Source organism: Trachemys scripta, chromosome 19, assembly GCF_013100865.1.
Source record: "Trachemys scripta elegans isolate TJP31775 chromosome 19, CAS_Tse_1.0, whole genome shotgun sequence".
In the NCBI taxonomy this organism is placed as follows: domain Eukaryota; kingdom Metazoa; phylum Chordata; order Testudines; family Emydidae; genus Trachemys; species Trachemys scripta.
The window spans coordinates 5,698,973-5,724,640 of record NC_048316.1 but is presented as its reverse complement, the minus strand read 5'-3'; the positions used below and the strand labels follow the sequence as shown (position 1 = coordinate 5,724,640).

The window sequence follows — 25,668 nt, the reverse complement described above, 5'->3', positions numbered from 1 at the left end:
GTGCATCCCTTTGTAAGGTGACATGAACCGAGTCGATATGAGGATAGTTCTTATTGTGATTTCTGCCTTTGTAGCCTCTGTAATTATTTCACAATCACATTCACCCTCCTGGTTGGGGGTCAGCTCTTATGGCTAGACTCTTATTGTTCAAGCATGGAATTTCTGTCTATAGAGACTCTGTGGTACAGTTTGAGTCATTAAAGATTTTTACTTTATTTGACTCTTTCCTCATAGAATTGGAAGAGACCCTGAAAGGTCAAGTCCAGCTCCCTGTCTTCACGAGCAGGACCAAGTACTGATTTTGCCCCAGATCCCTAAGTGGCCCCCTTAAGGATTGAACTCACAACCCTGGGTTTAGCAGGCCAATGCTCAAACCACTGAGCTATCCCCCTTCCCCTTAGAAGGAGAAGTAGGGGGCAAGAGGGCATGTGGTGGGGCTGGGGCAAAAGCAGATTCTTCCTGACGTGGTGCTGGGCTGTTGCCTGGGAGCAGTTGCAGAACTGGAGCCAGTTGCAGTCTGTGCTCAGATCAGCTGGGCCAATTCTGATCTCACTCACAATTTAAATGGTGCATAGCTCCCCTGAAGTCAAAGGGACCCAGGGGACGGAGCTAATCTCTTGCCTCATTCCTTGTGCAGTCAGTGAATGCCGAGCAGGTGCAAAACTCACCTTGATCAGCATGTGCACGTGTAAATGGTGACTCAGGGCAGCTGGGAGGCAGGACCAAGGTCTGCACATTGCCTACCATTTTGCAAACAGCTGTGGTCCTAATTCTTCCCTGCCTTGTGTCATCAGTAGCACTCCTGTGACGAGCAAGTGTAAAATGTCACCCCCAATGCTTAAAGGTGCTTACATGCTTGGCTTGGTGATGGCTTCAGTCCCCAGCACTGTGCCGAATCCAGCCGTTTGTCCCATAGCCTTTTCCTCCAGCACCCGCCTGGCTGAGAGCCATAGCTCTGCTCCCTTCCTGCACCTCTCCTCCAACCGGGTGGAAGGGCAAACAGGAGGCTGGTACACTCAGCCTCCCTGGTGGTGCTCCACAGCCAGCATGGAGTGGGCGTGTTGTAATTTCCTCCTTCCCGAGGACTGAATCACTGCTAAACCATTTACCCTGAAGTCGCCCACAAAACTGGGAGTCATCGAACTTGCCCGGAATGCGTGCTTTTCAGAGCCTGCAGGGTAACGCCAGTCAGCCCCAGCCCCTTCTTATGCACTCCCTTGGCTTTCCACTCACAATGTGCTCTTGTTCTTTACTGTCTTCCCTGCACGTGGGAGAGGCCACCCTTGCCTGCTGGCTCAGAGGCAGGCTGTAACAAGGGAACTTTGAGCCTGCCTCTTTGGTTGCCGGAATTGTTTTCCACTTGGCGCTTTTCCTCTGCTCTGGAGTGAGTTTGTTTTTTCTCTCCCAGCATGGTAAGCAGTAATTATAATATTGCAGGGTTGTGGAGTTTTCAGTCTGAAATTTTGAAAGTTTTTGCTTGGGAGGTTTGACAGTTCTCCTCTGGAGCTGGGAGACAAGCCAGACATATAAAAGACAAACCCAAGCCATGATAAGAAATTCTCCCAGTTGCTTCTCCTTGAGTGTTACCCTCTTTCCTCGATTGGTCCCTTGAAGCCTTTTGAGCGATATGCTGTGTAATAGTGTAACAAATCTGTGCTCACCTGGATGTGTTCACCGAATGCAGCATGCCCACTTGGAACTTCATGGCAGCTCTGGGAATAGAACCCAGATTCTCCTGCTCCAAAAGCATAAATCCTTGATGTGTAGCTAAAGGATCTTCTCTATTACATTATAGGGTCTCTGTCGCACAGCTGAATCATTCCTATAGTGTTGTGCAGTGGAGAGAGCACTGAGCTGGGAGTCAGGAGAGCTGAGTACCATTCCCAGCACTGCCACTGACCTGCTGTGTGACAATGGGAAAATCTGTTTGCATATCTGTGCCTCAGTTTCCCCATCTGTAAAGTGAGGATAATTAATCTTACATCCTTTATAAGGAGCTTTGAGATCTATGAGTGAAGTCATATATAAGAGCTAGGAGTTGTTAACCAGTGCAGAACAATGATTGCACAGACAAACTAGCTGCTTTTTTATGATATTTAATTCTTTGCACATGGTATCACCTTTCAGTTGAGAATTCATCTTTAATTATCTGTGCAATAGGTACTCTTTTTAAGTATTATACCCATTTTATAGGTGGGTAAACCAAGACAAAGAGAGGTTCAATGACGTACCCAAAGTCACAACATACCAAGTCAGTCGAAAAACCAGAAGTAGACTCCTAGTCCTGTCCTGTAACCACAGGGCAACGTGCCCCACGCTCCAACCATCTTTGCTTCCAGCAACGAGACTTCTGTGTTTGAAGCAAAAAAAATAAAAATGTCATCCAAGTGTTAGCTGCAACCACTAAGCTTTCCCTAAGCTGGGTTAGACGGATGAGGCCCAGATAAAACCACATTTTAGGGTCAGTTGGTGATTTAATACATCCTTTCAGATGCTTAGCATAAAGAGATTTATATAGCTGTGAAAGGCTGGGTCTCCCTGGGTCCCTGCTTTGACAGGGCTGGTGCAGGTGCGCTTAGAGAGCAATGAAGTGGTTGTAAAAAACCCAATCAATGGGTGAGGTTATGTCATTGAATGACTATCCAAGCTACAGCAAGTTTAACATACAGAACTGAGCACAGGGTATCCGAAGGGACCTCTTCCCAGCCCCCTTTCGTTTTCCAAATGAGCTGTTCCCTTTCTTGGCCACAGATCCTTGGCCCTATATGCTGCTGCAGTGAGAAGAAAGCCAGCTAAATTGTACGAGGTGTGATTTCTGCCTGGGGCTCCTTACTTCTGGCAACCCTGATGAGTGGAGTGCACAGAAGGTAGATCACACAGCTCCCGTGATCATTTGTACCTAGGGATGGGAGGGTTGCAGTCCTGCTGCATTACCCCAGTGGGTGGCAGTTATAGTGAGAGCTGGTAGCATGGCATGTCTCAACATACCCAGTCTGCTGAGGGTCAAATAGAGCCCCTGGAGTTGTAAAGACACGGTCACAGCTACTCTCTGGAGCACAAGGGCAATGCCGATCCGCAGTGGGTTCCTTTTGTGATTGGTGAATGCAAAAAGCAAGGAATTTCCAGTCACCTGTTCGAAAGATATAGGCACAAATTGTGTGCGTGTGTGAAATTTTCTTGCATATTAAGTGGAGCCATCAAGTCCTGGGCAAGTCTCCAAGGTTTCCCTCAGCATTTCAACGTTTGGGCTGCCCTGTCCTAAAGATGGGGAGAGCAGATACTGCACACCAGTCCTGCTCTGCCCAACGGAGCATGTGTAGGAACACCTCGGATGGGGCCTCTCCCCACTGGCTTTGGTAGGCACCTTCAGAAAAGATGGCTCTTTTTGGTGGAGGGACAAACACAGCAGCCAGCAGAGCTGGGGACATGGCTTGTAGATTAAACTCTTCGTAAATGTTCCTTTTGGGCACTGGGGACTTTGCTCTGATCTGCTCCTCTGTTAATCAGAATATATTTACATCCAAGAAAGATGATCCCCCACAGTCTCCAAGGGTATATCTACAGTGCAATAAAAAACCTGCAGCCCAAGTCTCAGAGCCTGTGTCAACTGACTTGGGCTTTTAGGGCTCAGGCTGTGTGGCTAATAACTGCAGTTGAGATGTTTGAACTGGATGTGGAGCCCGGGCTCTGAGACCCATCTCCCTGCTTAGGTTTCAGAACCTGGGCTCCAGCCTGGACTCAGAGGTCCACTAGGCAATTTATAGCCCTCAAGCTTGTATCAGTCTACATTGGCCAACTGCAGTCGTGCTGCGGGTCTGTTATCATAGTGTAGACATACCCTGAGACTGGCTTATAGAACACCAGCCCCTTCTTCTGGTGTGAATTAGGGTATATTCAGAGCAGAGCTATCATAATTAAAGGGATTTGCCTGCCTTAGGCCAGGTCTACAGTAGAAACTTTTGGAGTTTTGGTTAGGGGGTATGATGTCTTGGCATCATTTCTATACTGGCAAAAGTCCTAGTGTAGACATAGTTATACTAGCAAAAAGTGCTTTCGCTGGTATGGCTTATATTGCCCGGGGAACCAGTGTAGTTATATTGGCAAACCTTGTATAGTGTAGACCTGGCTTGAAGTGTGCCGCGAGGGGGTATAAGGATCTAAATAAACTTTCTATTTATTTTATCTACAAATCGTGATACCAGTGATGCGAATGATGCATGTTTCACAGAGAAAGGTGAGAGGGGTGTTTTTGATTTTTATTTAAAGCAGGAAGGTCACATAATTAAAAACCTTGCCGCACGTTTGTAGCTTGGCTAGTGCCCTGGAAAACCCGCTGAGCTGGTATGACTCGCACGTGGATACTTGACACCCCTCTCTCCCTCCCACCCCCTTTACATAAGAGTTTCTCCTCATGCCAGCAGCTTGAGCAAAGATGGGAGGCAGATAAAAGCAAAGCATTTCTTTCTTTTAATTGGCTGAATTTGCGGGATGGAAGCAGGGTGCAAAATTATTTATTTTCCTGGATAGGCTGGGCAGTGCTGAATAGATGGGGCTGTCGCCTTTGTCCAGAGTTTAAAGCGCTACCTTGAAGGATCAGATGTGCTTGGCAGACGGTGGGTACCCTGGACACTTCTCTCCTTGTCTCTGTCTCTCTCTTGCGTCTGCTTCAGGCCAGCCTGTGTTTGTGGAGCTGGAGACTGGCTCAAGCTCACTGTTATGTCGGTTTCTATGGAGAAAAAAACATTAGGGTTGCCAGACCTGGAAGAGTATTTAAAAAAAAAAAGGGAGTGGGGGCAGAAAAGGGAAGAAAAACGAAGAAGAATATGATCCTTGTGCACTCTATAGGTGAAATGTGGATTCTTTCCCTGGATTGGATGTAGCATTTTTGCCTCCCCCAGGCCTGCAAAACCAGGTGGAAATATGTGCATCTTGAAAAAAGATGGTTTTGAGAGGAAAAGAGGGAGATTCTGGTGTGAGCTATGCTGCCCTGTATGAAATAAGCCCAACGTGTTTTGCGATGTGGGGAGCGGAGGTGGGGTGGGTCACCCACTCTAGATTGGTGTGGCACTTTGTGGCTTGGTATTATAGCAGAAGACATGGGATGGTCTTCAGGGTTTAAGGTTAACAGAGAGTGTTTTGTTCACACAGTTCCAGGCTGGCTCTGGTCTTCGTTCCTATTTTGAAGAGTTAGGCAAAGGGAGCGCACTTTGCTCCAGCCTTCTGGGACTAGTTACAACTGCTAACCCTGTCCACAGTTGTTTCACTTGGGCTCAAAACTTAATGTTTTCAATTCACAGTGTTTCATATGTTCCAGTAGCAACCACCACATGGCCTCCAGTACAAATCCCCATAGGCTTCTTGTTAATCCGGATGAGTGAGTCTCTTCCACCGTTCCCCTTTCTATTTAAACCAGGCAGATGGACTTGACCGTAAGTCCTCGCACCTGGGAGCTCCTGCTGCTCCCCCTAACACGGAGAACCAACAATGTGCCTTCTGAGGGGAGAGATGAGTAACCAAAAACAAATCCCTCTATCCTATCCCCAGATTAGTGTGTTGGCCCCTGTTCCCTTGGAAGGCGTCTCCTTTTAGGCATGTTAGTTCAGAGTTGCTTTTTTTTTTTCCTTGTTGGAGAAGAGAAAGGAGGGATTTTTTTGGTTTTTGTTTAGTAACCAATTCCCATCGCTTGGCTTGTAAAGAACATCCCTTCCCAGACATGCTGAAAGACAGCGCACAGTCCTTCTAATTCTGCATTCTGGGAGCTCTCTTGAGTTCATTCGGAGTTCTCTTCTCTTGCAGGATTGAGCTCTCAGTCTTATACCTTTGGGCTATCTCTTCTGATCCCCCATCACATATGACTCAAACTAAACCGCTCCTAGTGGAAAGCCAGGGTTTACTCTCTGAAGTTTCCTGGTCTTTGCTGAGCTGTGCGATATTTCCTAACAAAGCTGGACCTAAACCTCAAACCAGATGCAAGTCACCAGGTTTTGGGTTTCATTATAAACCCCAAACTTGGACTAGGTTCACCAAGGTTCACAAGCTTTTCTTTTGGAGCATGCCTGGGGAACCTGGGAACAATTTATGATATTGGACTGAAAGCAGAATTTTTGTGGTTTCGTATGAGTTTCGGGTTTGTTTCCTTCCCGGTGAGACACGAAGGGCATGTTGACATCTAAAGCAAAACTAGAAGCCCCAATGAATGGAAAGTGCTGAGTTTCATGTGACAACTACTCAACTGTTCCTCTTTACGGAGGATTTCCCTTCTTTTAAGACCTAAATTTACATCTCTGAAATGCTGAATCACTAATCTCTCTTCGCAAAAGACCATGTCATTGCCTTGAAAAAAGAAAAAATCCCATCTTGTGTAAAACTTCCTTAGCTGCTGCTTTTGCATCTCGTGTTTGGGGCTCAGAAGGTAGAGCAATAGGTATTTGGGTCAACATCTTCCTTTAGAAACCAAGAGAAGTCTGAGAGGCCAGAGAAACAAATCTGCGTTTTATATATATAAGGTCATATACACAGAATCAGCCACCCTTATTCACACTGAATAGTATTTACGCATGTGAGTAGCCCCATGGGACTCAATGAGTAAGTAATAGTCAACCTTAGTAATGATTGCAAAACAGGGCACTTATCTATATTTTACTGACAGAAGATTACTTAGAACACACAAAAGAGACTGCAGAATATAGCATGTTAAAGACAAACTCATGATACAAATATGCTTCACTTGCTCCAGGCACACCAGTGCCGCTTTTCTCCTTTTTTAGGCTATGGGGTATTTTCTTTTCAAAAGACTGTTGCATCTCTTGTTGGTATGCTGGTATTTTTACCTTGGGGTAAGGAGCTCAGCAACTCCGCTTCTGCCTTGCAACTAGGGGGAAGTAAACTTTTTACCTTCTCTTGAAAGATGGCACATATCCTGGATTTTTTTTTTTATGTATTTTTATTGTGTCTACAGATTTTATTTAGAATCTGACGCTTCCTGCTGTGACTGGAGTTAGCAGGTTATAGACAGTGCCTCATGACACAGTGCAGCATCGATTAATTATCTACAGTTTAGCTACAGGCCAAATCTCAGCGTTGGGAGACACCTACGAAAGCAGGGCCTGTGCCAAAACCCACTGAAGTCCAAGGGAATCTTTCCATGGACTTCATTGGGTTTTGGATCAGGCCCTAAACAATGTAAACTTGCAAACTTGACCATGTCCGCACTTTTTTCTTTTAGATAATTAAAACATAACAGCAGGAAAAGGCAGTTTCATATATGTTAATTACAACATGGTCTCTACAGAGTGAGATGCCCTCCGTGTTGTAATCCTTCTTGTTTCAACAAACCGGCTGTAGACTAGCAGAGAAAAACATTATGGTTTCATTGTTTTGTTGAGTACCAAGGACTAAGCTGCAGTGATGAATGGAGTTCTACAGAGTGATGTTTGGGATGAGGGTGGGGATATTTGTTTGACAGGGGACCCCCACTCACATTTAATTATGATTAATAATAATTGTTTGTATTATTGTCAAGTTTGGGAGCCCCAGTCCTGGATCAGAATCCCATTAGACAACAGTGCCTAGCAGATTGGGAGTCATTTGTATGTATCACCTCTTAAGAAACATTATGATTATTATTATTAATAATAAGCACTTTGCATAATATTTGAGAAAAATCAGACACGTTTCTGTGGGAGAAAAATAGTGTTGGCTCCAAATTGCTTGCTTGGAAGAGGGGGGAGAGAGAGAGAGTGGTGGTCGGGGGCCACAGGCCAGCAAGTCTGCTTGGAACTTTTCCACCCTAAAATCTCCTTGGTTCCTAATATTCCCCTCAGTAAACATTGGCCTCAGCTGGCAACTAAAGCAGGACAAGAGTTTATTTTTATTTCTTGGAATTCAGTAGACCTGAAATCTCTGTTAAATGTTAACTTTCAAAAGACACACACATCAGCATTCTGAGCCACAGTTGGTATTAAAAAAAAAAAGAGAGAGAGAGAGATCCGAGAGAGAACAGAAATGGAGTTGGATTTTCAGACCCAATCTGCCTTTTTCAGACTGCTTTTTCCCTTCCCAGTCTCTCCTCCCTTGCCTTCTCTAAACCAAGAGGATCCTCTGTCATGTACATCCCCTGACCAGTGGAAAATTGTGTAGATGTGGTTGCACCCATTGTTAATGGTGATTTATTTTTATTTTTTTCATTTGGTGACAGAAAAGAAAAAGTTCCAACAGCAAAGATTCATCACACGCGCACCTTAAGTGCCTTCGGTTGGTGCCATAGGGAGAAAATAGCAACCCGGAGAGTCAGTGCGTTAAGCGGTGACTCATAGATTGAGTGTTAAATAGGTGTTTAAAGTCTTTGCTGAACTCTTATCAAGAATGGCATAAAAAAATGGGTCCCTTGACTCAGTTTGTAAGCTATTAAAAAAAAAATTAACAAGCAGATCTGGTTAAACAGACAGCTCTGTCCTCTGCAAGGGAAGAGAAAAATGCATGGATTTAGTTTCTATGTTTTCTCATCCACACAGTGATTCTGTAATGAAAAACACTTGTGGAAAGAAACACGGTCTGTGATTCCACCCATTACGTTAGTGAGTTTAGCACATTTCCAGGAACTTTTCAGAGCCAGTGGGTTTTTTAATTAACTATATATATATTTGCCATCATTGGTTTGGAGTTAATTCAGATTGACACCCCTGTAAGGAAGGATCTGATCCCAAGTGGAAAGAATCAAATTGACATTGTGTCCCATTCGTGGGCATTTTGGAGGCAATGGAGATAAGCTAGACAAGTGAACTGCTTACATTTTTATCCTCCGTGTCCAATTCTGATCTTGATTATAATGGTGTCAATCTGGAATGACTCTGCTGAAATCACTCCAGATTTATACCAGTGTAACATGGATTGGAATCCGCCCCTCAAAGTTCATCAATACCTGTGCAAAGTGTGGAGCAATGGATTAGCTTCCTTTCCAGTCTTATGTTGTCTGCAGTGAAATGTGTTTGTATATCTCAGATCCCAATTGCGCAACATTATCAAGTTCAGACTCATGTTGTTAGTACTGCACTGGTGGCCGAAGCCTTCCGTCAGGATCAGGGCCAGTGGTGCGAGGTGCTGTGCCAGTGCATAGGAAGAAACAGCCCTGGCACCAGAGAACTCATGGTACAATCTAATTTGAGACAAGACGCAACAAATTAGTGAGACAAACGAAAGGAGAGAGAGACTGAGGGGAGGACAAAGGTAACAGCAGTCAGATGATGCAGTTCTAAAGGTAGGTATTGCACAATCTGATGGCTCCTGAAGTTACTAAATATATGTATTTAAAAATAAATAGAATTAGCTTGCTCTGAATAACACCCAACCCAGCAGAGGTGGGGTTTAAAGGAGGTGAGGGTGGCCATTTCATGGACAAATTCAAGGAGAGCGTTCCATTTATTGGGATTTCTGAGTGCACGAGGATCGGGGCCAGTATTTATTAAGTCCATATCATGTTGTCTATGCACACACAATAATCCCATAGTCTTTGGTAAGAGTTTTGCACTAGCACTGTTGGAAGGTTGCGTCCCAAATGTTACATTATGGAAAAATAGCATGCAAAATTTCGTTTTCTGTAAGATCATTCTGATTTAGGGGAGCCTAAAAGTGTCCAGAGAACCTAAGATGTTTTTAAACATTAATAATTCAACAGCATCCAGCTATATTAAAAATATTTTTGAATAAATATTTACCCCATCTTCCATTACACCCTCTAACCCCTGGGCTACAATTTTAGAGATTGTGATTCAGGGTGTTCACATTTTATTTGGGCAGAAGTATTAACTCCTGAAATAGATGGTTTATAGTAAAAATATTTGCTACATTACTTTGTTTATGTAGCAGTTCCAATGGTGCCACTATGCTGACAAAATATAAATACATAACAGCTGTCCCGGGGTTAGCACAAACTATAGACTACTCCTTTGGGTGTTTACAATGCACCCTGAGGCCTCGAACAAATCTCCTCTGGCTTGAGTATCCTTTTAATTTACACAGATGTTTCTTCATCAGCCATTCTTTTCAGCCTGTTGGAATGATCAACAATTTAGTCTCATTGTGCTGGATGTTTGGGTTGCAAGGCGCAGTTTATTTTGTCTGTATGTCTGAAATATTCGCTCTTTCAAGGACTTGACCCGTCTCCACAGACCGCACATAGTTCAGACAGCAGAAACGGGTCTTTGTGTTTTGTTAGAACGTTTGAAGGCGTTGTTATCAAGTTTGCCTAGGAGCATGGTTCTGTTCCTGGATCTGCCATTCAGCCGCTGAGTTGCTTCCTCTCTCTAGGCTTCATCTGTGAAATGGGGATAATGAGAATTACCTGCTTTGTAAAGTGGCTTGGAATCTGTAGATGAAAATTTCTGTATAAGAGGTATTCTCCCCATAAAGTATCTCTCTATCATCTTGGATGCTGAAACGGTTCTAGCTGCTTCTTGGTGTATAAATGAATCTCCTTGTTACATTTTCCTAAGCACAGTTCAAAATCTGCAAAGTAATGAAGGAACATGCTTTGCCAAGCTATGATCCTCTTTGTCTATGAACAAATGATTACAGCTCAATTTTTTTTTTAAGGGATTAAATCATTTCGCTGGGCAGCCTGACACTCAAAACTGGGATCAGAGTTCAAAGTATGAAATTTATATGGTAGCAGATCTCTCATACGTAAGCTAGAATCTCCTTTTGGTGTGGCTTTTCAGACAAAAATCTTAGCAATGCATGAAGACATTTATTACGGATTTAGCTCTAAATGAACAGAAGTCTTAAAAATGAAGCATTTTCACATTCTTCAGGAATTTATTTTAGGGGTGGGTTTTTTTGTTTTTTTATTTGGTAGTATAGTAGAGCTGTAAAGGATGATTTCTGTGTACAAATGCTGAGAAATTGATAGTCTTGCAGCACATAGTTAAATGTGTGAGCATGTGTTGCTCAATGTCCTCTTTGCATAGTGTATGTATTAAATTGTTTCACTGTCTGGAGGTCTTTCTGGTGCATCTCAGACATTTGTTGGAATAGCACTCCCCAAAGTAATATATAGAGCCATGTGCCCCATGTATTAACCTTGACTTAGGGTGTCTAACATTTCAAGGAGATACTTTTAATGCGTTAGCTATTTCTCCTTATGATGATTTTGTAGTGTCTAACAAATGGGCTGTTTTTATTTATTTATTTTCTGCTACTTGCATTTCGATTTTCAGGCTTTTTGGTCCCATAATAAAATTAGCATATTAATTATAAATAACATGCATGTGATCCCATGGTCCTGAAAGTGGACTCCTTATCTTTCCTGGAGAATTCAGTGTGGCGTTTTTACATATTGAAGCAGATTTTGGGAGACACATGGTACTTGGTGAATTTGGATTTTTCTGACAGTTAGGGAAGGGAAATAGATGGGACGCCAAAGAAGCAGTGAGGTGATTATTCACTTTGTAACAAATCCTATGGGTCTTTAATAGCTCTAGTCAAAAGGACCCTTCTTTCCCTCCCTTGATTATGATAATCAATTATATAAGACAAGTGATGTGTAATGAAACACTGGTCAGGACAGAGAAACCCCCTGCATGGTGAAGCAGAGAGCCTGTAAGTGAATAGAGGAGTTTATTATCCCAACACATTCAATGGCAGTCCTTGGGCTTCTAGCAGATCCTCAGTCCAAAATACCTTGGGATTTTGCATGCAATTTTAAATATCCTTCACCCCCCAAAAGTACATTGTCTGAATATATAAAGTACGTCAAGATTGGCTTTTTAGCACAGTTCCTAACTTGGGGGGAGAGCTGTGTGGTACTTCGTGTTTATAAATAAGAGCAGGGGTTTTTTGTTTTTGTTTTTTTGCCAGGAAACATTAGTTGCTATTGTGTGATGTAAAGCTGGATTCAAGGAGATGGGACAGGAGGGAAGTGTGTTTTCTCTTCCAAGGCTGCCGTTTAAACTCTTATAGGTGCTACTTTCTGTGGTGACAATGTTAGGTTTTATTTATTAGCAAAGACATTAATTTGAGAGAAACATAAATCTCCCGATTTAGGCTGTTGGACAAATAATGTTTGAAACCTGTACGGTTAGTGGGCTGTTTTTCCACTCGGCTCACTCTTTCCCAATAAACGAAGGGACTTGGGGTTCTCCTGGGAAGATGAACAAACCCACGTCTGTCTGTCTGCCCCCTTCTTCTCAACCAGGACCTACCCATTTTGTGGCTTGCACAGTCTTGTGCTTATTTTCAGTGTAAGAAGTGCTTTCCGTTGATCGGTGATTTATTTTCCAATAGAAAAATTGACTCAGACAGGATTTTCTCTGCTGATAATTTTCATGTTGTGCAGATTGCAGCTAGGTCTAAAGCCTGTTTGGCAGGGTTCTGAGTTCTGCAGTGATGCTAGGGATTCGGTTTTCTCTGAGCTGGTGTCGGCAGTGGTGGCAAAGATGACTCAGTGATAACGCTTCCTGCCTGTTTCTAGAACAAGGCAGACATGGAGGATCATTAGTGTGGTATTCCATGTTGTACACCATGGGAATCTGAAAGAAGGATGAAGGGGTGTGTGTGTGTGTGTGTGTGTGTAAGAAATAAACCCATAATGTTAGAGTGAGTGACAAGCCCTTTTTAATATTTAAAATCACCCCCCCCCACACACACACAATATTGCCAGCAATAATCTTGTGAGAGGACAGCTGCTATTAGCTATTCTAATTATTTGCATAACCACATTTTTTTTAGTTGAAGTTTGATTTGAACAAAAACAAGGGGCCATTTTGAAGAAGTCCTGTAAAATATGATACTTCCTCTTTGGTGCTGTGTCTTTGGACCTTTCATGTTAAATGTGGCTGACAGAACACCGCTTTACTCACACATGCTGTAGTGAGTCATGTTACTCTCATGCAGAAATTCTCAAACTGCTCTGTCACGATCTGTGGAGCTACGCAGCATGGAATATTTTCAGAACCAAGGAATTTGGGGTTTGGTTGCTAAGAGGTAAGAGAGGTGTCTGAGGGGATCTCTTTCACACAGCGGTCTGGGGGATGAAAAAGTTGGAGAACGGCTGCCTTAATGCATCTTAGTGTTGTTAGTTGTGACTACAGCAGGCCATATTGTGAGACCCTTATTCATTCTGAGTAGCACCTTACTCCACAAGTAGTCCCATTGGCTTCAGTGGTATAAATGTTTGTGTTTTACAGCCTGTCCATGTATAAATGGATCAGAACAGGAGGTAGAAGTTTTTCAAGTGCAACTCTTTTTTGGGAGGTGGGGGGAAAATGCAGATTTGGGTTGACTGAAATGTTTCATGAACTAGTGTCGATTTTGGCTAATTGTTTTGGTTGGGAAAAAGCCATTAAAAATTCCAAAAAAGTCAAAACATTTCATTTTGACATTTTCTAAATGAAATGTTTCGACTTTTTGATATGAAATGACTTTTAGTTTTGAAATCCCCTATAATTTTATTTTTAAAACAATTTAAAAAGAGGGGTACAAAGCTCAAGCAAAACATTTGGTTTCAAATGAAATGTTTTGTTCCAGCTGAAACTTTCCCCCCATCTTTTTAATTAGTTGAAAGTTTCGAAAAAATTTGTTTTTCAGTTTGACCAGAAATTATTTTTCCCCCCAAATTTTTCAGAATTGTCAGTGAACCAAAAAATCAGTTATTCACACAGCTCTGTAGATCAGAACTTACATGAGAGCATTTACAATTCAGGTACATGTCTTTGCTATGGCCTTTCAGAACAAAGAGTTGCTATGGAAAGGAAATAGTGAAATAAGATTAAAGCATCTGGGATGATGTTTTCCCCCTTGCAAGTAACTTATCCATGCAAAGCTTCATGTGGTCCTAAAGCCAGGTAAAGCAGGCTTCTGGAATCCTGTGCCGGTTACACCACTCCTAGATAAGCTGAATTTTTTTTTTTTTTCTAGAATGCTTAGATGACTTCCAGGATAAGCAGGAGATTTCTTGTCTTGAGTATGTTTTGATGTATAACTTAGGGCTAGAACGGTACATCTTTTGAACTCTTTCATTCCACATTCTGTTTAATTTGGCTGTTCTTTCTAAAACTGTGAGCAGACGCACGTCCTTCCCTTCTTTTTTCAACTTTCCAAAAGCTCCCTGGGTTCTTTTTCTTTCTTTCCCTCTTCTTCCTACCTAGCATTCTCTTCCCTCCTCCTTTCTTTCCTCCCTCCCTCTCTTTAGATTCTGATTTTCCCTCGGCATATTTCATCATAATTGAGCTGTAATGTATAATTCATCATGCTGCGCTGAACCATGAAGCTTTTGTATGGAGAGAGAGAGAGATGGAGAAAGTTGAACAAATAAAAGGTTTTATTTTGCATGGAAACTTGGCAGGCTTTGGAGTGCCAGCTTCCCAGACACAACTAATACCGGCTTCTTCTCTGTGCAGAGGATGATTTAAAGAAATATACCTCTCACTAGAAAGGCCACTGCAGCTATTTCTTTGCATCTACTTTGTTTCTCTTCCCCCTGCCCCTGGCACTATCCTCCTGGTGCTGTATTTTTGCAGCAGTCAGGAAGATTGCTTTTACTTGCATCCCTCATGAGGTTTAATAAATATATAGCTTTTCCCATTGGCTAATACCTTGTGCACTAATAATGATGGTGAAGATAATGCCTTTCATTTCTACAGCCCCTTCCATTAGAGGATCTCAATGCACCTTACTAATACTAAATTAATGGCGCCTCACTACCTCCCTCCATGAGGAAGGTAAGTATTATCGCTCCCATTTTACAGATGGAGAAACTGAGTCTTAAAGGGGTTTTTATTGACTAGCTCAAGGTTGCATTCAGCATCAGTGGCAAATCCAGGAACAGAACTGCTTGCCTCCTGCTCTGACCTTTATTATTAATATATTTAATATGTGGTGCTGTAATTGGACATGGGAGTTGAAAGACCACTTGCCCACTAGAAAATCATCGTACAGATTAGGCCTGATTCTGCTCTGTGGGGCGTTTTGCTACGAGTGCCCTGATTTCAATGGAACAACTTGCACAGTATGGCACTGCTCATGTCAGTGAGAGTGGCAGGACCAAGGCCATTGTTTTTATGAAGACATAGAGTCACATGAAGGAAAGAGAAGAGGGTACTGGAGAGTCAGAGGATCTGGATTCCATTCCTGGCTCTACCAGTGACGTGCGTGACTTTGGACAAGTCTTTTAAACTCCAGGCCTCAGTTTCCTCATCTGTAAAATAATGATAAGAAATGGATTAGGTGTTTATAATAAGAAGAACATTCCCATGACGTCTAGGACTAAACCTTTTTTTTATAACCCTCTTCTCCGTGATGAAGGCATGAACCAGTCATTAACTGTCAAGGGATAGGAAGAAACTTACCTTATCAGTAGGTTATTGCATGATTGTCCATTTGGGTATATCTGCATTGCATTAGATACCTGCAGCTGGCCCCAGCTCATGGGGCTTGGACTGAGGGGCTGTTTAATGCGATGTCGGGCTCGGGTTGCAGTCCAAGCTCTGGGACCTTCCCACCTCACAGGGTCCTAGAACCTGGGTTCTAGCCCAAGCCTGAATGTTTACGCTGCAATTAAGCACCGGCCCCTTGGCACCGGCCAGCTATGGGTTTTTAATTCCAGGGTAGATCTATACCCCAGGAGACTTACTGCTTCCTCTGAAGCAGCTGGTACTCCAGCACTGACAGCGACCAGATATACTGACCTGGAATAGCCGCTGGTCTGATCCAGTGTTGCAGTTCATAACTAGACTTGGCAGAATTTGATTTTTATTTTTTTTATTTTGATGGATAATGTCGGTGGTTTTTTTTTTTTTTTTTTTTTTTTTTCTTTTTTTTTTTTTTCAGTTTTTAATCTATTTAATTTTCACAGTTGTGGGGAAACACAGGGAGGTCCAACGGTAATTATTTAATGACAGTAGATGTTGAGATTCAAAAAGGTAGAGCTTGATAACCGTTCAAACACAAATGATCAACATCACGTGTCAAAATATGCTAAGTCAGTGTCCCTAACTCAAACTCTTAAATTCTCTAGCAGCGTTTTTCTTACTTTGCCTATTTGTAAATTTCAGTTGGATTGATGTAAATAATTTTGTTTGTGTGTGTACGGTGAAATTGATATTTACCAATAAAAAATCTAATCCTTCCAAGCCTCTTCATATCTTCCTTTACATTTAAAACCTGCCACCATCACAGAGAGGAGTGAGGATTCGTGTTGTAAAACACTTGGTGATCTTGCATAGAGAGTGGCAAAATATTGTTATAAAAGAAGAAAGTCCCATTCAGGAATTTCCTGCCAGATCTGTATGGAGGGCAGCAAGGTTTTTGTCACTTGTCTGAATTAGTCCCATGGTTAAAGATGTAAGAATAAGTTTTAGGAGTGTGTGTATGTATTTATATTGTTCCTTTTGTTATGCTGGGGTGAAATGCTAGCTCTACGAAGTCAATGAAACTTTTGCCATTGACTTAAATGGGCCCAAGATCAAACTCCACTTGGTTGGTTGTAAGCTGTCACCTTTTATGCCTGGTTTCAGAGTAACAGCCGTGTTAGTCTGTATCCGCAAAAAGAAGAACAGGAGTACTTGTGGCACCTTAGAGACTAACAAATTTATTAGAGCATAAGCTTTCGTGGACTACAGCCCACTTCTTTGGATGCATATAGAATGGAACATATATTGAGGAGATATATATACACACATACAGAGAGCATAAACAGGTGGGAGTTGTCTTACCAACTCTGAGAGGCCAATTAATTAAGAGAAAAAAAAAAAAACTTTTGAAGTGATAATCAAGCTAGCCCAGTACAGACAGTTTGATGCCTGGTTTGAATTTGGTCCATAGCTCCTATTAAGTAACAATTACACTTGCTTATTTTCATTCTTGTTTTAAAGAAGAAGAAAGCCATCTTGGTGGGACAGAAATACTTTATTCTTTGTTCTTTCGCAGATAAACATTCCTGATGCGTATTTGTAGTCAATTGCTCACAGGTTTTAGATGCTGAGCACTTTATAAAACTAGTTGCACTGCATTTTAAACTGATTTTTTTTCCTTTCATTGTTAAGTTACTTTAAGAGGTGGATGACGGGGATTTGTAATATTTTCTGAGAATACTATTTTGTAAAGGTTTGTCCCTGCTGGGAAGCAGACATGCTGTTAAAGCAAATAGTGTCAGGGTTGGTGGCAAACCTAGCAAAGCAACCGAAAATATCCTGTGAAATAACTCGGGGCCATGTCCTGCTGTCACTGAAGCCAGTGTCTAACTCCCATTTAGTGGAGCAGGATCCATCTGGTAACACATAAGTAGCATGTAATTCCATTTCTGATGGATAAAAGGGTCTATCCTCTTTGGGACAGAACTCTCTTTTCTTTGACCTCTAAATGTTACTACAATCCAAATCATCATCAATAGCACCACCTCTGGACCTGATTCTCCTCACATTTGACCCCAATTCATGCTACAAAGCTTGACTGTGGTATTGTAGCCAAAGAAAAAGAGTCACCCGAAGTGGTTGAAATATGGTTTAGCTTCTCCACAAAGCAACATTATTGCCATCACAAGTGTGTATGTGTGCTTCTGCACCATAGTCCACTGGCTGTCAGTGTTTGCATCAGTGCATTATGGGAAAATCTGGGCAGCTCTCCTGCAGTGGAACAAGATCAAATCTCAGGAGCCTTTTTTTTTTTTTTTTTTTAAATTTAGAAAAAAATTGTTTTGCTGAGTAAAAGGGGCTGGAATACAAAAATAAAACCTAAAATGGTGGTTTCTGATACTTTTCTTTCTGTCTTTCATCTCCCCCACCCGCAGTTCTGAGGTGATTTGATCTAAAAACATGTTGCAGTCCCCATAAGTATTTCACTTCACTTATGGGGAAAGAAGATTTTGGAGTCTGTTTGTACATTTGACTTAGCTGGGACCAAGGGGGCTTCTACCTTTTGAATCCAATCCAGCACTCCCACTGATTCTCATTGACTTTTCTTCCTTAATTGTACCACACACACAAAAAAAGCACAGCACAACTAATGTGCTAAAGGATGCAATTCCTCTTCCTCCTTGCTGCTCATGGCAGAGGTCTCTGTCTCGGGCTCCACCAATGTATCTACAGTGGTCTGCAGGTGCTGGTGGGGTCTCCTCCAAGTACAGCATGCAGCTTATCATAAAAGTGGCAGGTCTGCAGTGCAGCACCAGATCAACTGTTGGCATCTCTGGCCTTGTGGCATGTCTGCTGCAGATCCTTCGCTTTCGTGTGGCACCGCTGCTGATCCCTGTTGTACTCCTTCACCTGAATCTCCTGTGCAATTTTTTCGTAGCTCTCCACATTTCTACAACTAGTCCATAGCTGTGCTTTCACAGCCTCCTCTTCCTCACAGGCCCAGAAGATCCAATACCTCCTGTCGATTCCAGGCAAGAGCACATCTAGTGAATGGAGCCAGCATGGTCAGTTGGACAGCTGCACGCAACAAGGGAGAGCTCTAAGTGTGCTTGCCAAGCTGGGTAGTCGGGGAAAGGCATTTCAAATATACAGAAGGTATTTGCGGAGGGGGTCACAATTGTGACTGGAGCAGTCGCTGTCGGGCATTGCGGGACAGCTGCTGGAGGACTGTTAGGGTTGACATAAGTCAGGCAGTATCTACATTAGCCCTGCGTCAACCTCTGTAGGTGGACCATGACTCAGCCCTTTTCAGTGAGATGATTTTGCTGTGTCATCACAACGGGGCCCTTACGTTGTCAGGAGACAAATTGTAGCATAGATACATGCATAAATAGGTTGACGCAAGGTGGCTTATGTCATTTTAACTTTGTAGTGTAGACCAGACCTTATGCGAAGTGTGCACTTAGGTACCTTGCTGTACTGAGCTTCATTTCAGCAAAAGAGGGTTGGATCACATGAACAGTCATGGGAGAGTGTGGGGCAGATGTTGTCCAATGGAAGTAAATTATCATAAACCAAAAATACCTTTGGCAGGATTAGAGGAGGGGTTTGGAAAGATCATTCAGAGTGCAAACCTGGTTGCAGACTTAGCATTGGCGCTACTTTTTGGTCTCTCTAAATTGGAATGTGAGTGCTTGTCAGTCCTTCTGGCCATCTGGTTAGAAAATTTTGCTGTAAGTGCAAATACCCAGCGCACTTTTCCCCATTGCTGGGTGGTGGCTACAGGCTTATGTAATCTAACAGCTCAAAATCTTTTCGATTCTCCTGATCTTTACGCTAAGTCACAACAGAACAAATGCTCGTGAAGGGCTATTAGAGGAAACATCCCACTGCAAACCCATCTATTAACATTAGTGATTTGTCAGTAAACATTTGAAGGTGTATTTCCGCCCTTGGGAGGCAAGGTTAAATCACAAGGCTTGGAGTTAGAGGATCCACGTTCTGGAGACAGCTCTGCCACTGATGTTTATCTGTGCCTCAGTTTCCCTCTCTTCAGTGATGATGATGACACTTCCCTGCCTGATTGATGCTTGCAAAGCACTTTACAAGTCAGCAAGGGATTGTTATAATTGCTGCCTGAGTTCTCTCTGCACCCCTACAATCATTGTCTTTTCTCCACCATCTCCATGCATCTTCCCCATATAATGTTCTCTCTTGTATCTTCATGGATCCTCCTTTAACTCATAAGATTTTTCACAGCAAAGAAACTGTTAAACAGCCATAAAAGCAAAATCCCTAGATATATGTTACCATATAAAAGCTAAAGAAGGGTAAAACTGCATCCATTTTGTTAAGGCCCTTTTAACGGCAAAACTCTAAGGAGCCCAGGAACAGGTTATGAGCCAAGAAGCCATAAACATAGCCACACTTCCTCAATGTTCTTATAAAACATTCCTTTTTAATTTACTCAGATTCCTAGTAAATAAACTTTCCAAGCGCAGTAACCACAACATCCTGTGTTTCATTTTGAATTTCTTTCTCCTTTCTGCAACATTTCCTCTAATTCTGGATGGAAAAGTTCGCTCTTCTAGCGATCCTTTGTGAGGAGCAGCAAAGAGCAAGAAATCCATTAACCAAAACACCCTCCCCTTCATGCATCCCTCAGCTCTAACTCAGGCAAATCATGTCATTGGAATGTCTGATATGGATCAGCCAGAAAGGAGCTCTGAGAAAAGGCCTATCATTATTTTTTTCTTGGGGTCACCAGGGAAAAATAGGACAGAGAATTTGTTGGGGGGTGGAGTTTGGTTTTCTTAGAATCTGAAATGTTTGTTTTTGTTTTTTGGTTCTTGAGTATTCTTTTCCAGATTTCAGGGTCCTGCATATGTATAAAATTCTGAAGAAGAGAGGAAGGAATCACACCATTTAACTCTTCTTAAGGAGCTCATCAAGGAGACACACGATATTTTTTAAATAATTATATCACGAACAGTGAAGGATGCTGGGTTTGTTTTATTTTTCGTAACTCCTCCTTGTAGAAATATATAATTTAAAGCTAGATTCTGATCTTCCTACAATGTTGAATGGTATATATGCATAGTTAATTGAACTACTCATGGAATAAGGTGTAATCTGTATGAGTTAAGACTATCATGATTGTAGCCCTCAACGAGCCAGGAGAAAAGCCCCACCCCCAAACACAGCTAATTTCGTGGCAGACAGGAAATTTCTGCATTTTTTTTTAATGCTAAAAATATATGTTGTCCTGGGGCCCTCTCTTCCTCTGTACCTGTGATGAATTGATGAAAACATTAAATGGCCCCTAAACGATCTCTTGCACCTAAAGCTATGGAACAAGAAAGCATCGCTTTATTTTTTTGGTTATAATGCACCATTTTTTGTGATTAATTCAAATCACCCATCCCATGTGGCTCTCTGTAAAAACCTGTGACTTAATGTAGCATTGACACTTCCAAGCTTCTCTCTTCTTTATTTCCCTAAAGCAGTTCAGTACCGCACTAGAAGGAGTGATTTCATACTTAAAAAAAAAAAAAATAAGTGTGGGAATTACTCAGTAGTTAGGTTTAATTGTTCTGAATCCTTACAGTGTTTCATGAGAAAATGTACTGAAGAGATATGCAACAGTGTGAAATGTGATGGAAAGGTATAATTTGACCACCTACCACTAGCTGCTGAAAAGTAATTCTAAGGGCCGTATGCCTGTCAAGATTAATCACCCATTTCATTATTGAAAATGACACTTTTTGTGTGTGTGTGTGGTGAAGAGGTGGAGGAAGCAGAAGATGCTGGATCGGGGTATAGAGGAGAGATAGCCCGAAGACCTGGCTCTGTCCCAGTGATGTTCACAAGGACTTCCTTTTGTGAGGGGCAATTGAAGGGGCTATAGAAACAGTCTTTGTAGAAGAAAGGGGGAAGGGGCCAGGCGGCTGGGCCCACCCGGCATCTCATCTGTAGACTGTTTATGGCTCCCTGGTCTAGTTATTTACCTCTGATTGAACTCCAGTGACGGACATGGCCAAGTGTCTCATTTGGACGAGAAAGAAGAGCATTATTGAAAGGGGCTGACCTCTCCATCACCCTGCTCTGTCGTCACGGTGCTTTTATAGGGTTCCCCGCCCCACAACCACAATAACTCCCCCTCCTCCTCCTCCTCCTTGCCCTTCCTCCCTGGAGGCTTAGTGGTTTCTTTTTATTTTGACAGACACCTGCTCTGCTGTGTTCAGCTCCTAGGATCCTTTGAGCCCTGGACAGAGAGCAAAAGAATTGGCTTTAGTCAAACAGCAAAGGTTGATGAGGTTGGGTTTCCTCACGCGCCTCTCATTGTGGTACATTTGTATGATCCCTGAGGGTCCACCTTGCTGGACAGGCTGAGCAGAGAGGAAAGGACTGAATGGGTTATGGACACTGAGCTCCTCTGTCGCCCTTTGAGGTGTACATTTGAAGCCTCTTTGGATGAAACTTGTACTGTTGCTATACCTGTTTTGTGGCTAGAGAGAGGACTTTGGACAACAGGGCCAGGAACCTGGCACTTTTCCTCAGCATTAAGAGTCTGATCCAAACCCCACTGAGGTCACTAGAGAGTCTTCCATGGACTTCACTGTTTGGAGCATGCCCTACATTCACCAAAAGATACCTCCCTCCCCCCTGCCCAAGAATAACTGTATAATGAGTATTGTTATCAGCAGTGACACTATACTTCAGGGTGAGCAGGTTAATTTATTCTAAATGCCTGTTTAGAGGTAGGCAGGCAGTTAGATGGATAGACTGTGCTTGACCATAGTAAATATATTTGTTATTTTGGGGGTGAAATGGCCAGACCGAAAATTAGATGACTCGGTTTCCTTGAGGAAGTTGTAGATTTATTTTTGTCAGCAGAGCAGCAGCAAGAGATATTTGAATTTCTTATATTTCACTTGTACTTTTGTCTTGGAGATTCTTAGCTAGTCTATAAAGTAGCATATTTACACTGCAGGGCTCTTGTCCAAAAATAGATGACCTGTAGTTTTAAAATACCTTGGAAAGATTGATTGGGTGTGTGAATTAATATTGATACATATTCAAATGTCCCTGTGATGTATTTAAAGACAATTGACCTGTGTGAAGCAGCACTTTAGCTGCATTCAGTGTAAACTGGGCAGTGTTGCAGAGCACTGATGCTTTAATTGGAGAAGTTCCGGTTCTTAATCTGAGTCCAGAGTTCAGGAAAAGGCAAATTTTCAGTGGGGCATTTTACATTGTGCCTGCAGCATTCTCATGTGCTCCAGTTTTCACGCACAAACTCCCCTATGTATGTATGTGCACAAGCAGGTCCTTACACACTCAGTTACCGATTCTGAATGCCTGTTTGTGCATGCACTCGTTTTGTGGGGTGCCGGTGCCACCATTCAAAATGTGGGCTCCTTAAAAGGCTCTCCGAGGTTTCGCACACAAACGTGATTGGGAGTTTGTGCACAATACCCAGCAGTGTCCCTTCACCACTGCCCTTCTTACTGCGCATTCCCCAGGATGACAGTCTGACCTTCTGCGTGCTCAATGTCCTGATGACCTCCTCTCCTCCCTGCCATGCTCAGGCACAGTGCTCCTCTCAAATACATGAAGTGGAGCTATGATATTCATTCTCCCTACATGTCTGACATCAGTGGGTCCATTCCGGCGGGGAACTGCAGAATGTTGGAGTTGAAATCCGCACGCGAGTTATAACACAGTTAGCACTAAATCATGTTGTAGAACTTCCACCTTGGAATCTGAGCTTTTCAGGTGCTTGAATTAAGCCTTGTAGCAGCCCTGAGAGGCACGTCAGGAAACAAGCTCATGGAGATGATACCTAGACAACTCTCAGACACCTAGCGCCCCAGGTCACCCAGGGAGTCCCAAGGTATTTGGACAGGAATACAACACAGCAGATCATATGACCATCCCTCCACTCTTGGAGATCTGAGATCATGAACTAGAGCACTCCATCTGGCAGGGCAGTGCCTACCTGACCATTCCAAATGCTTTATATACATATGCCAGCATCACAGGAAAGGGTTAGTTTTGCTCAGGTTCATTCCTGTGCTTGAAGACAGTGACGTCCTTGCTGTCTGCTATTTTTATTTCCCACCTATGCAAATTTTAATCTTTGTAGTAACCGCACCGAGCAGGTGTGAGGCTTGAGCTCAAGCCAATGAAAATTAAAAAAAGGACTTAGTCACCAGGTTATTCCACCGCCTATTGATGAATCTGTGGCCATATGCCATGTTTCCCTAGACTCCCTGCGATTTGGGGGGAGGGAGAGAGGACGAAAAAGACCAGACAGAAAAATTGATTGTTAGTTTAATGTGATCTGACATAAGGGAAGGTGGAAGTAGAGGGCAGGGAAAAGTCACCACCTCAGCACTTTGACTTTAGAGAATTCACGAGTGCCCTATTTCTCTTCTGGACACAGATTCAAAGAATCCTTTCTCAGGAAAAGCAAAACAGAGAAGAGAGCGGGTATGAACGATACCTTTGTGTGATGGATTTTGTAGCTGGCACCCTTAACAGGTTCCAACTACAGAAGTGACATTAGCCAGGCTGGTGCCTGCTGCAGAATTGTAACCTTCCCTTATGAACACTATAAATAAACCTGTCAGGCTGGATAAGATCGCAGCTATAGTGTGTAAAGTGATTCTGCCATGGAGCTGGAGAGTTGAAACTGCAGTGTGTGTGTGGAGGGGTCCCACAATAGCACCCATTTACCTCCAACTAATTCTAGGTTTCATTTTTGGCTTACATTTCCCAGATTTACAGGTGAAACACCTAAGCCAACAAGAATTCATTTCCATTCCCTCTCCACCGAGTTCTAAGGTCTTCACTTATGCTGGGAGGAATGTATATTGTTTACTTATTGTTCTGAATTGGAAAATAGTTTGTGTCTGCCCCAGTGGAAAACAGAACTGTAAAAGAGCAGTTGTACAAGGGCCCTTTGTTCATTGTTCTTTTAGCGTAATTCAACATATTCCACTTAGAGGGAAATTGTATCACAAGAATAACCCTTGACTTTCTTATGAAACATAAACCAGGTTGTGTAACATACAGTGAAACCTGATTAATTGACTGTCCAAGGGGCTAAGAAAAGATCAGTCAACTGATAGAAGTGGTCTTGAGGAAAAAAATATACTGGGAATCTTGAAGATCCTTTAATATTGTCCTTTCATACAGGGCCCAGCCTGTTAAAAGTGCTGGCTGGATTTTCAAAGGTATTTGGGCACCTCATGTGCAGATAGGCCTCTGGTGGGGTTTCCGAAGCACCTATGTACCTAACTTACATTGAAATCAAAAGGAGTTAGGTGCTTAGGCACTTTTGAAAACCCACTAGGTGCCTCTGCATCTTTACCTTTGAAAATCTGGCCTGTGGTCCTTGGTATAGCTAGGAAATGTGTTTTCCATCATAGACCTAATGCCCAGTTTCAAACAAGGAGGGTCTGTTGGCATGTCCAGATACCAGGTATAGATAGTGTAATTAGTACATAGATGCAGAAAATGGCCATTTGTACATCTAGGAAGAGAGGAATTGCCCTTGGATGAGACCAGAGGTTCTTTTAGTCTGGTGTCTGGTGACCTGTACCAGATGCTTTAGAAGAAGATGCAAAAAACAAACGAACAAAAAACACAAACAATCTTCTTCGCCCACCCCCCAACAAAAAAACACACTGTAGTGGAGGATTGTGGACTAGCCTGTCTTGGAGATAACACTTCCTAATCTCCTTTAAGTGAAGCAAGAGGGTTTATAAAATATATACATATACTGATACCATTAAATCTCCTCTTTAATGAAACTGTGGATATTTTCATCCTAATTGATAATCTGAGCCTTTAAAAGTCATATGAAGGCACCAACTTTTGAAAATTGGTCCCACAGTATATAGAAGACATAAATCACAATTCCCATCTTGAGCTATTTCTTAGAATATAAGAGTTTTAACTGGGAACTGTGAGAAGCATTTTGAATGTTTCCTACACAGAGCTTTGTTAGTACTTTGTCCAGAGCAATTAGTCTTATTTCGATAGTGCTTTTCATCTGAGGATCTCAAAGCACTTTATAAACATTAATTAATACTCACAGGACCCCTAAGAGACAGGTATTTTTATTTAATGAGAAAGAGAGACACAGAGAAGTTAAGTGATTTATCTAAAGCCCCACAAACAATCAATGGTAGAACCAGGAATAGAATCCAGTAACCCTAGGTTCCAGGCCCTTGCGCTAACCATGAAACCACACTTCCTCCAGTGTAACACACATACAAACATGATTTTATTTCCACTGGGCTTCGTACAGCTG

General features: G+C 42.5%; 1 protein-coding gene and 1 long non-coding RNA gene across 3 annotated transcripts in view; one reads left to right on the top strand and one right to left on the bottom strand.

Moving 5' to 3' along the window:
* Positions 1-25,668, top strand: part of SKI (SKI proto-oncogene) — a 140,525-nt gene that overhangs the window by 74,226 nt on the left and 40,631 nt on the right. The window lies entirely within an intron of this gene.
* LOC117868094 lies at positions 2,266-9,217 on the bottom strand. Its single transcript, XR_004643564.1, has 4 exons — positions 8,921-9,217; positions 4,585-4,726; positions 2,989-3,130; positions 2,266-2,350 (listed from the first exon to the last, which is right to left on the bottom strand). It is a non-coding gene; the product is annotated as an uncharacterized LOC117868094 (long non-coding RNA).